We start from the raw sequence: 12,889 nt of genomic DNA, 5'->3' as shown, positions 1-12,889 counted from the left end.
CCACAAGCATGACACCCAGAGGCAGAGGCATGATGGGACTTTTAGTTTTGCAACAGCTGGAGGTCCGCTAATTGCATATCCCTGACTTACCCGTTATCAGGAGTAAGGCTGGATTCACACCTATATATTTTTTGTGCTTTTTGCATTTTGCAGATTTGCACTACAGTCCATTTAACATGGTTTCCTATGGAACACGTTCTGTAGTGCAAATCTGCAAAATACAGAAAGCACTAAAAATGCCTAGGTGTGAATCCAGCCTAAACTGTCTCTCCCTTGACCTTGCAGCCAGCCCCTGATAATGTAGCATCTACCGATGCAGTAGGGGAGCTTACAGCCTCTTTGAATATTAGATGTCCATATCCTGAGAGGCCGCCATGTTATTCTCACCTAGGCAAAAATGCCTATAATGTTAAAAAATAAAAAATGAATAAAAAAAAATAAAAAAAGCCACCAGCTTTGACATTGTGACATGGGAGGAATCCAATGGGATAAAGTTTACAGTGTAAAGGGCAAGTTTAGTTCAATATATAACGCCTTACTGTATGTTTTGCTTCTATGGACAATTCTGATTTCCCTCTCAACCTGCAAGCAGGATCTGTCACATCAAGATCGACTTGATAATTAAATTGTACTGTTTGGGTGGACTTCTAATCAAATTTGATCCAAAAAAAACAACAACTTTCCAAACATTTGACATTTCTACAACTTTGATTTTGCTTATCCCAGTGAAAGTGTGCAATAGATGACCACCATACCCTGTTAGTGGTCTAGTCCGTATTATGCTTGCAATCACAAAAATAAGGGAATAACCCTGTACAATCTACATAATTCTTATATATGTCTACACACAGGAAATTTGTCCAAAAGCCAAGAAACCGCCAGGAAGCCGATTGAAAATGATAAACTATTCAATGCTTGGATGGTTTTACTTGTAACATGAACACTTCCACTCTCAGCTCACAGCGGTCTCCGCAGGAAAGCTTTTTACCCGATTAATAATCTGCTCAAAAAAGACTGCAAATAAATTCTTTAAAGTGAACCTGTCACAAATATGATAATGCATCACAATAAGACCCCTTTCACACTGCGGAGTTTTTCAGGTGCTTTAGCGTTAAAAAAAAGCGCTGTAAAGTGCTTGAAAGAAGCCTCATCTGCAATCCCAATGTGAAAGCCCGAGTGCTTTCACACTGAGATCCCTTTCACACTGGGGCGTTTTTCAGGCACTTTAGCTTAAAAAAAAAAAAAAAAAAAGCGTCTGTAAAGCGCCTGAAAGAAGCCGCAACTGCAATACCAATGTGAAAGCCTGAGTGCTTTCACACTGAGGCACTGTGCTGGCAGGGCGTCAAAAGAAAGTCCTGCAAGCAGCTTCTTTGCAGCGCTTTTGGAGCGGTGAATACACCGCTCCTAAAGCGCCCCTTCCCATTGAATTCAATGGGAAGGGCCTGCAAAAAGCTTTTGGCAGTGGCGCTTTGAACCCTTTATTTGGCCACTAGCAGGTGTTAAAAGTGCCCCACTAAGTGCCCCACTAGCGCTCAAAAAATGCTGGTAAAGCGCTGCTAGTTTAAGCGGCACTTTAGAAGCATTTTTCGGGCGCTGGCAGTGTGAAAGGGCTCTTAAAGCACTTGGGCTTTCACATTGGGATTGCAGATGAGGCTTCTTTCAAGCGCTTTACAGGCGCTTTAACGCTAAAACGCCTGAAAAACACCCCAGTGTGAAAGGGGTCTAATGAAGAAGATTCAGAGATACGGCAAACAAAATTAAATGACCTCTCCCTCTTCTCCTTATTGGTTCTTTCAAGTGGGAGAAAAACCGAACACTAGCCAGTCTTAAAAACCTTCTCAACTATCTTGCATACATTGTGTTAAAAAGATCTGTTCACTTACCCCTTTTTAATTCGCTCCAGTGAAGTGATCCTGCAGCTCCGACAACAACTGGCCCATGGGTGCCATCAAAGCCCCGGGTATTTACAGCTGTTTAAATGTTTCCTTATACAGGAAAGCCAGAGCTGCAGGATTATATGACTGGGTATGCAGGATAGGTAGGAGAAGGAGGATGGAAAGTTTTTAGGAATAGTTTGTGTAAGGCTTTTCTGCTTTAAAAGTAAAAAAAAAAAAAATAAATAAATAATAATAATAATAATAATAATAATAATAATAATAATAATAAAAATAAAATTGGGCCCCTGGGGGGTTTAAATCACAATATGCATTGCATACTACCGTAACTCATTTAAGGGGAGTTCCAGGCTTTTTAGACTTATTAAAAGTCAGCAGCTACAAAAAGAGTAGTTGCTGACTTTTAATAAACAAACACTTACCTGTTCCATGGTCCAACGATGCAGCCAAATGGGGTGTTGCTCCTCTACCCCTCCTCTCCGCCAGCGCCTCCATTGCCACTCTGGGCACCCGGCTGTGACAGCTTTTCGGCTTCACAGCCGGGCATGCACGAGTTGCGCTGCACTCCCGGAGTGGACAGACGATCTCCTAGGACCCGTCACATGTCCCAGGAGATCACCTAGAGGGAGGGGCCACCAAAGGCGAAAGGAGAAGTCGCCTTGGCAGTCCCTGGGTGGAAGGAGGAAGTGGGACAGGAAGTCCCCCTCCTAATGAAGCCCCCACTCCCCCCCCCCCCCCCAAAAGAATTACATGCCAAATGTAAGGGGGCGAGGAGTGCTTAAAGCGGAAGTTCCATTTTTGGGTGGAACTCCACTTTAATGACAAACCTCAAAATGAACCCATCCAGCAACCCACTGTCACTGCTGTCTGCAATTCCATCTTCACCCGGTCTTCCTCCTAGGTTTGCGGGCTCCAGCAGTTTGACTGGGGTGCCCCGAGGTCACCGACCTCTACAGGTCTGGGTCGCAACACAGCACTCTCAATGGATGGCATACATCGGTATGCCGTCCATTCAGAGCACAGTGAGCATGCACCGATGACATCGCCCGCTACATATATGTGAATATCTCCTAAACGGTACATGTTTTAGGAGGTATTCACTGTACCAACAGGTAAGCCTTATTATATGCTTATCTGTAGGTACAAGTCATAAATCTGACTTTACTACCACTTTAAAATGTAGGCCTTAACAACTTCCAAAAATTTACGAGACAGCTCCAATGTTCTCCTCCCTTACATCAGCCATATACATACACAGTTCCCAAATGTGGTTGAAAACACTGTATTCATTAACCCTATATAGTCTGAAAAAGTAATGGCACCCCAATAAAATGATTATCAGTTATTTAAAGATTAAGGCAATATATACAGTCAGCTATAGCATTATGACCATTGACAAGTAAAGTAAATAGCACTGATTCTCACTAGAAAGGGATATGAAAGTGGGTATTAGGCAGCAAGTGTTGTCCCTGAGGTCGATGTGTTGAATGTGGAAAAAAATGGGCAAGCATTTGTGTGACTGACAAGGGCCAAATTGTAATGGCTTGACCAGATTTCCATCAGATAAAATGGCTGTGGTAATAACTAAGGCAGTGAAACTGATCAAATCCCCTGTGCAAAATAATGGAGAGCCTGAAAACATTACCTGTTGGGGCGCCTTAAGGACTGGAGTTGAGAAACACTGGACTAGATGATTGGGTCAGAGCAACTCCAAAACCGCAGCTCTTGTGGTCCAAAAGGAGGAAAACCAGCAACGGGGTCATAGGTGGCCAAGGCTCATTAATGTACATGGGGAGTAAAGGCTGGCCCGTGTAGTCCAATCCAGCAGAACAGCTACTGTAGCTCAAACTGCAAAGTTAATGCTTGTGTATAGGGCTGCATAGCGGCAGCCTGGTCAGGGTCCCATGCTGGCAGACAAAAGCACCTACCATAGGCACGTGAGCATTTGAACTGGACCAAGGAGTAATGGAAGGTGGTGGTTTGGTCTGATGAGTTTGGGAATAGTATAAGGAAAATGAGTTTGAGGTGTTAACTTGGCCTTCAAATTTTCAAGATCTGTGGGAAACTAGGAAAAAAAAAAAAATGCAGGCCCCACCTCACAACTTATAGGATCTACAACTGACAGCTTGGTGTCAGATACCACAGCATACCTTCAGAGGTCTAGTGGAATCCATAATGTTATGACTGATCAGTGTACTTGAACAAGTGACACATAAAATGGACATGGTGCATCTCTAAATCTAAATGAATGAATTTGCAAAAATTCTAAAAAGTAAGCAGACCCCCTACATTTACCACCACTTCAAATCCATGAAAGCAAAAAAAAAAAAAAAAAAAGTGTTATACCAATTAGGTGAAAATGATAACAACCACCTCAGGGAGTGTGCAGGTGGAACCGGTCTTCAGTCCCCATCCCCAGATATCTAGAGTCTGGTGGTCTTTCTGTTAAGATGTGTAGCATTATCAAACCAAGATCAAAAGTGCCCTCAAAAAAGAAAAAAGAAAAAGAAGAACAAGAAAAAAAAAAAAAAAAAAAAAAAAGGTTGTGGAATCTGCCCATGGGTCTGGAAAGGGATTTAAAAAGATGGCCATCTTATTTGAGCTTAAATCAATCCAATCTAAGAAAGATGATCTACAAGTTACATAGATTTAAAGTAACTGCTTGAAGATCTGGATCTTTGATGCTAAAAGAGGTCTCAAAAAATAAAAATAAAAATTATTTTCATTAAAGGGATCTGCAAAATGAATGCTCTACAATCAAAAACAGACTTGACCAATTTAACCTGCATGGGGAGGTTTGCTAGGAAAAGCGTCACTGTCCAAAAACAACATTACAGCAAGATTATAATTTGCCAACAACAATAGAGGTATAGCCCAAGCCTTCTGGAACAACGTGACCAATTAAACAAGGATAATTGTTTGGCCACAGTAACAGCATTTCAGGTAAAGAACCTTGTACTGAGTCTGACTGTGGGGCACGGTGGGTGGAAACGTTATGGCTTTGGGTTCCTTTGCTGCTTCAGACATCTTGCAGCCGTCGCATTAACTATGTATTCAGACCAAAGTGTAACTGATGAGAACGTGAGGCTGCCTGTCTGAAAGCCGAATCAAAAATGGATCTTTCAACACCATAATGATCTGAAGCACACTAGTAAATCTAAGCAATGGTTCAAAAGAAGAAATAGTAGATTCCGGACTGGCCAAAGCACTGACTTGAATAAGATTGAAATGCTCTAGGGGGGTCCATGCAAGTACATCCATAAAAATCTTGCAACTAAAAAGGCATTTTGCCTGGATTAGTGGTTAAAAATTGGCAGACTGGTAGACATATTTCTACTAAAGGGGGCAATACCAGCTTCTAAAAACAAATGGGATGCCCTTACCTTTTCCAGAGTACACCATTACAGTGATTGATATTTTTGTTGATTCAATTATTTAAAAAGGTTATATAAGCCTTGAGTTTTTATACCTTTATCAGTAGCCAATATTTGAATTCAAATATGACGCAGAAGATGACGCAGAAGAAGATGAAGCAGAAGCAGAAGAAGATGAAGCAGAAGAAGATGAAGCAAAAGCAGATGAAGCAAAAGCAGATGAAGCAAAAGCAGATGAAGCAAAAGCAGATGAAGCAAAAGCAGATGAAGCAAAAGCAGATGAAGCAAAAGCAGATGAAGCAAAAGCAGATGAAGCAAAAGCAGATGAAGACGAAGACGAAGCAGAAGACGAAGCAGAAGACGAAGCAGAAGACGAAGCAGAAGACGAAGCAGAAGACGAAGAAGAAGCTGAAGCAGAAGCAGAAGATGAAGATGAAGCAGAAGATGAAGCAGAAGATGAAGATGAAGCAGAAGATGAAGCAGAAGATGAAGATGAAGCAGAAGATGAAGCAGAAGATGAAGATGAAGCAGAAGATGAAGCAGAAGATGAAGCAGAAGATGAAGCAGAAGATGAAGCAGAAGATGAAGATGAAGCAGAAGATGAAGCAGAAGATGAAGCAGAAGATGAAGATGAAGCAGAAGATGAAGCAGAAGATGAAGCAGAAGATGAAGCAGAAGATGAAGCAGAAGATGAAGCAGAAGATGAAGCAGAAGATGAAGATGAAGCAGAAGATGAAGCAGAAGATGAAGCAGAAGCAGAAGCAGAAGCAGAAGCAGAAGATGAAGCAGAAGATGAAGCAGAAGATGAAGCAGAAGATGAAGCAGAAGATGAAGCAGAAGATGAAGCAGAAGATGAAGCAGAAGATGAAGCAGAAGATGAAGCAGAAGATGAAGATGAAGCAGAAGATGAAGATGAAGCAGAAGATGAAGATGAAGCAGAAGATGAAGATGAAGCAGAAGATGAAGATGAAGCAGAAGATGAAGATGAAGCAGAAGATGAAGATGAAGCAGAAGATGAAGATGAAGATGAAGCAGAAGATGAAGATGAAGCAGAAGATCAAGATGAAGCAGAAGATCAAGATGAAGCAGAAGATCAAGATGAAGCAGAAGATCAAGATGAAGCAGAAGATGAAGTTCTTTTAACAACCCGTCCCCCCCATCCCCCTCAACCACATGGTCATTGTACAAGTATGGCATGTAGGATATAATGCTTACCATCTACATCCATGCTTTACAGTGACCAGATCCAGAGTATATATTCCCCTCACATATATCAGACATGTATTGAATTGTCCGCCATATTGTCAGAGGAAATCCTGACAAAGCATAGGAAGCCCGGTCCCTCAGCCTGACACTGGGCACAATTTAACTTTCTACCATTCACTATGGTGATCTGTAACTAGTAGAGTCTGCCTTTACTCTACCCCACTGAGAGATATTTCTCTCCATTTCCTGTCCAGGTGAGAGATGTCAGACAGAACAGAAAGATAGAGTAATCTCTTCTGTAAGGAAGACGACAAATGAAAATCTGTTCTAACCCTTTCTCCACTCTATTAAAAACAAAGACGTTTTGTCTGGAGTTTGGGCTTTAATATCAACTAAACTGGAATAATATACAGAACGGGACAAAAAGAGGATGTTTTTTCTTAATGATTTTGGAAAATTCCATCTCCCAGAAGTGTTTGAGAACTTTCAGTTAATGAATAAAAGAAAAAAAAAAAAAACGTGACCACTTTTCACATTTTTAATTCATAAGCAAATTCATGTACTGGTTTACTTATTAAAAAGTTTTGTTGTTCAAAAGAACATGAAAACGCAAAGGGTTTCTAAAACCTAGGTCTTTGGCTGCCCATAACTTGCTAAGAAAAAGTGAGTGATGCTTTCCATTTCAAAAAACACTGCTTCTTATAATTTTTATTAAAAAATGAATAAAAAAAAAAAAAAAAAAAACACACATGCTTGACACATAAAAAGTATTACCAAACCATGGTTGGAAGCAAACAGGAAGCGGTCACTGCTCAAAACTTACAGAAGTCCTCCCGCTAGGTATGGTACAGGTGCAAGCTCGGGAGCCCAACCTCATTCGCAGTTTGCCTCAGTTCAGTCAAGCAAAGAAGCAACACAACACTGTTCACATCACCGACCAGTAAAAGCTCTAATCAGCCTTCAAAAAACTAACAAGCATGCTGTCATCCCCACCTCCAGGCTGCCCACTGATGCATTTCCCCCTTACAGCCTACTGTAAAGCCCATCAGGGTGAAACATGCTGGGGATGGGGGGGGGGGGGCAGGGATGGCAGAATGCTTCTTCTTGCTTTTGGGAGAATGATTAAAGCATTTACTGGTCACTGATGTTAATAGTGTATGATTTCTTGCTTCAGCTAAGACATTGCCAGATCATATTATTCCTTTCAGTTAAAGTGCCTCTGAGACTTAGAAACATACTGCCTCTGAACTTTCTTATTCTAGGCAGCCTAAGGCCGCGTACACACGAGAGGATTGTCCGTCCAACTTAGTCCGCTGAAACGTGTTTCAGCGGACAATCCGCTCGTGTGTGGGCTTCAGCGGACTTTTTCAGCGGACAGTCTGGCGGACTAAGTCTTTCGGAATTTCCGTAATATTGTCCGTCCAAAGTTGGTTTCAGCGGACAGTCCGCTCGTGAGTAGGCTAGTTCGACGGACTAAGTATGGCGCATGCTCAGAAAGGATTTACACGGCCGAAGGTTGCATTGCAGTGTATTGGACGTTAAATTTCTAGTCCCGTCGTACATGCCGTACACGTCATCGCGCAAGCTTTCAGCGGACTGTCTGTTCGTTATGTGTGGTCAAGTCCGTTCATTCAAAAGTAGGACGGACTGTCTGTCGGATTGTCTGACGGACTTAGTTGGACGGATAGTCCGCCCGTGTGTACGCGGCCTTAGTCACATGGTCTAGGAGATGGCTGTGGATTTTCTAAGGCTCACTGGAATTTTCACTGGGCAAACTGGGGATTATTTAACGAAAACTGGAGAGCACAAAACGTAAATTGGACAAACTGAAATTAGATGTCGATTGACTACAATGCCCAACTGCACCACATTTTGCACTCCCCGGCTTTAGTAAATCAACCCCACTGGCTCTAGTTCAGCAGCACTCCACAAAACTCCTCAGAAACAGGGAAAAGGACCAAGAGATGAGAATCCACATGCCTTGAATCCAATGAGAAGGCCAAATGTCCAAGATAATTTAAAGGGCAAGTTCACCTTTAACGAAAAATCTGTAAGGTGAACTTACACAGGACCCCCTCCTCAATATCCCCCCGCCCCCAGTCTGGCTGACCCAGATTGTGGCGCTCTCCCATCCTGAGCCCTGCTATAACCACGTCAGAGGTCCGGGGCTTAGAAATCCCTGCAGCTAAATCTCCAAAGCATACCCCATCGGGAGGGACGTTTGAGCATTGTAATTGGTCGGCGCCAACCAATCAGAACCCATGTAGTCCATCCTGTCAGCAGGGAAGAAGACACGTCAATTCCAAGGAGACGTATAAGCCCCGGACCCTGAAGTGACTATACAAGGGCCCAGAATGGGAGTTTGCCACGCAACAGGTCAGCGGGACTAGAAGGGCGTCCTGTGTAAGTTCACCTTAGGCCGCGTACACACGGGCGGACTGTTCGCCCAACTTTGTCCGCTGAACAGTGTTTCAGCGGACAGTCCGCTCGTGTGTGGGCTTCAGCGGACAGTTTCAGCGGACAGTCTGACGAACAAAGTTTTTCGGAATTCCCGTAAGACAGTCCGCTGAAACTTGGTTTGAGCGGACAGTCCGCTCGTGTGTAGGCTTGTTCGTCAAACTAAGTTCCGCGCATGCTCAGAAAGGATTTACACGCCGAAGGTTGCATTGCAGTGTATAGGACGTCGTTTTTCTAGTCCCGTCGTACGTGCCGTTCACGTCATCGCGCACGCTTTCAGCGGACTGTTCGTTCATCATGTGTGGTCAAGTCCGCTCATGCAAATTTTGAGCGGACTGTTTGTCGGATTGTTTGACAAACTAAGTTGGGCGAACAGTCCGCCCGTGTGTACGCGGCCTTACAGTTATTTTTCTGTAAAGGTGAACTTACACTTTAGGCTGGGTTCACACTGCAGCGGTTTATGAGAACGGATGTGATTCGCACCTCACTGCAGTGCAAATCACATTCGATCTCTGTGCGATGCGAGTTCAGCCATACAGATAGTATGGCTGAATTCGCATCGCACACGGCCCAAACTCGCACAGGACTCTTTTGTCCGCAGCAGAATCGGATCGCATGGGTGTTCACATCATGCGATCCGATTCCTGTCCGAGTTTGCAGATCGCACTGCGATATGCGAACTGATCTGGGGGTGTCATTAACATTTCACTGACACTCCCAGCAGTTCGCATAGGGCAGTGTGAACTGCCACCGGGAGGTATGCGATGCGGGAACCCGCCGCAAATTCATGGCGTTGCCGCATCGCTGCAATGTGAACCTAGCCTAAACGATAATAGCATAGTAAAGTCAATGCATTTCAGGGGGCCAAAACCCACTCCTCCTTCATTAGGGCTTAAGAATTTTGATTGTGCTTTAAATTAACTCAGGTGAGCAGATGGCAAATAAATCTGATTTACTGCTTGGAAAGCAAAGGACTCCATGCAATCACCAACAGTGGCATAACCTGTCCTCCTAAAACTTTCCAAGCAGTAAATCAGATTGTAAAAGCTCTAACGAGCAGCACCCACCGATTCCTCCTGTATTGAATTGTATTGGAACTGTACTGGCTACCCTTAAATTGTAAAGCGCTGCGCAAACTGTTTGCGATATATAAATCCTGAATCTTATTATGCATCTGCTCACCTGAGTCTATTTGAAACAAAATTCTTAAGCCCTGATGATTAGGAGGGGGGGGGGGGGGGGGGGTATGCCATCCAAAACACGTTGGCTTCATTTGCAATGAATCAACGATTGTTACATTATCTTGGACATTTGGCACTCTCATTGGATTATATGAGTAGAAAGTCACTCATATAATGCTAATGCTGATGGCAGAATCATGGTCACCAAAAAGAGGACACTTCCACTCTGCTGTCAGAAAAGAGAAGACTCTGGACTGTTATGTGATCACGGATTCAGGTAAGAATTAGGAGCGCCTAGTTTTTTTTTCCCCTATAAATCTCAAATGGCAAGGAGTTTGGGAGGTGGTGTGTAAAAGAGTGGCAAAGGGAAGGTGGTGCCTGTAAACATCTTTAACTACTTCAATGCCAGGCACTTACACCCCCTTCCTGCCCAGGCCATTTTTCAGCTTTCAGCGCTGTCACATTTTGAATGACAATTGCGCGGTCATGCTACACTGTAACCATGTGAAATTTTTATCATTTTCTTCACACAAATAGAGCTTTCTTTTGGTGGTATTTAATCACTTCTGGGGTTATTTTTTCCCTAAAAAAAAAAAAAAAAAAAAAAAAAAAGAAGACTGAAAATTTTGAAAAAAAAATTAAAGTTTCTGTCCGTACATTTTGTAAATAAGTAATTTTTCTCCTTCACTGATGGGCACTGATAGGCCGCACTGATGAGGAGACACTTATGGGCACTGATGAGGAACATGAATACAGGCGACATGGATAGGCGACACTGATGGGTGGCATTCATAGCCAGCACTGACTGGCATCACTAATGGGTACTGACACTGGTGCTGGCACTGGTGGACACTCACTGCTGGCACTGTGGGCGCATTATTGTAATCAGGGCACCCAATTGCATGCCTAGATGTTCTCTGTGAGGAGATGCCGCTGATTGGCTCTCTGCTCCTCACACTCTCTGTTAGTATAAGGTGAGGAGAGCCGATTACCGGCATCTGTGTTTACATGTGACCGGCTGCGATTGGACACAGCCGATCACATGGTTAAAGAGCCACAGCTCTTTACAGAGATCGGGGTTGCGCCGTGTTCTAGCAATGCGCGTGAGAGCAGCTGTTCTGGGCGCCGTTATATGACGTCCACCCAGAACGACAGCCACACCGCCGTCATTTGACAGACGGCAAGTGGTTAAGCGGTTCTAAAGCCTAAAGGTTTTTTACCATGTTACAGAGGCCCCCTGACCCCCCTTATACATACATGAGCCGATCTCATTCCAGAGCTGTGCATGAGAGCAGCGGCTCTCCTGGCTTTGTCCTTCCTCACTGGGCAGATTGATAGCAGCAGGAGCCAATGTCAATCAAAAATCGGTGATGAGGAATTGGGGGGGCAGGGCAGAGCCCCCCCCCCCCCCCATCTGTCGATGGAAACATGGTGGAACTAGAGCCAGTGGGGTTGATTTACTAAAACTGGGGAGCAAGCCTGCCCGACTGCCCCCCATGGGAAGAGGCTTCCTATAGGGGCACTTACAGAAGAGGAGGAGCCAGGAGCGTTGGCGGGGGACTCCAGAAGAGAGGGATGGGGGCCGTTTTGTACACAAAGCAATTAGAACTTTATTAGTTTATGTTAAAAAATAAAAATAAAGGCTCAACAACACTTCAGTTCACCTAGTAAAAGTAGCTTTGGATAATTTCTTTAAGGTTTAAAATGTCACCTGGAGGAAACCGACACCCAACAATAAAAAACCCAGAAAACTTAACTGCGTAGATGGTGATTGAATATAGACCCTGAAACTGCAAGGCAAGAGTGCTAATCTCATAGCCATCATGCATAAAAATAAATGTAGTCCAAGTAATATATTCAGAAGCATCAAAAGGTCATAAATTAGAAAAACTCATGCAGCACTCAGTGGCTCCAACTGATGCAATTCAGTTTAAAATTGTCACCTGCCATTATATTTAAACTGCTTGTAAACATAACTCAAGTTGGGCGGATGGGGTCAACTTTCATTAAGGACTTCTATATTTTACTTCCTACCAGTTCATACAGTAAGAGCCGGTTCACACAGCGGGCGATGCGAGGCGACACGACTCGCCTCGCCTCGCTCTCGCAAGTCGCCCCCGTTCTGTACAATGGAACCGTTCTGAGAGGAGCGACTCGAGTCGCTCCGACTCAGAAAAAAGGTTCCTGTACTACTTTTGGGCGACCTCGGGGCGACTTGCATTGACTTCTATACAGAAGTCATCTGCAAGTTGCCGCTGAGGTCGCGGCGAGGCAAGTCGGAGTCGCGTCGCCTCGCCTGCAGTGTGAACCGGCCCTAAGAGTGTGTGGATAGGAACTGGCCAGCTTTACTTCATTATCAGATCTAAAAACAGAAAGAGGAGGGTCATGAAAGTTAATAAATATAGCACAATGTGTCCGATTCCCCCAACTCTCCACAAATGCAGAACTCATTTGAAAGGGATCATTTGCATTTACTGGTCAGATGTCTTGTGAGCTTCATACAGTTGATGGTAAATACGATGGTTAACGGTTAGCAGAAAAAAAAAGGATAAAATGGACTCTGTGACAAGAGTTCAACAGTCCAAAAGAGACTGAACAGTCAAAAACTGAGGGACGAAAGGGGCCCACACTATCCACACCTATATAAGCTTGTTGGGCATCTAATTCCCAAACCAATCATGAGGTTGGGTACTGTTGCTGGATGAGAAGACCTGGCTTGCAATTGGTTTTCCAGTTCATCCTAAAAGTGGTCTATAGGATTGATGTCAGGGCTCTG

This window comes from Lithobates pipiens, unplaced genomic scaffold (assembly GCF_037356315.1).
Source record: "Lithobates pipiens isolate NorthernLeopardFrog02 unplaced genomic scaffold, aLitPip1_a1.2 Scaffold_3, whole genome shotgun sequence".
Lineage (NCBI taxonomy): Eukaryota > Metazoa > Chordata > Amphibia > Anura > Ranidae > Lithobates > Lithobates pipiens.
The sequence above is the reverse complement of the archived record's forward strand: the minus strand, read 5'-3'. Positions refer to the sequence as shown.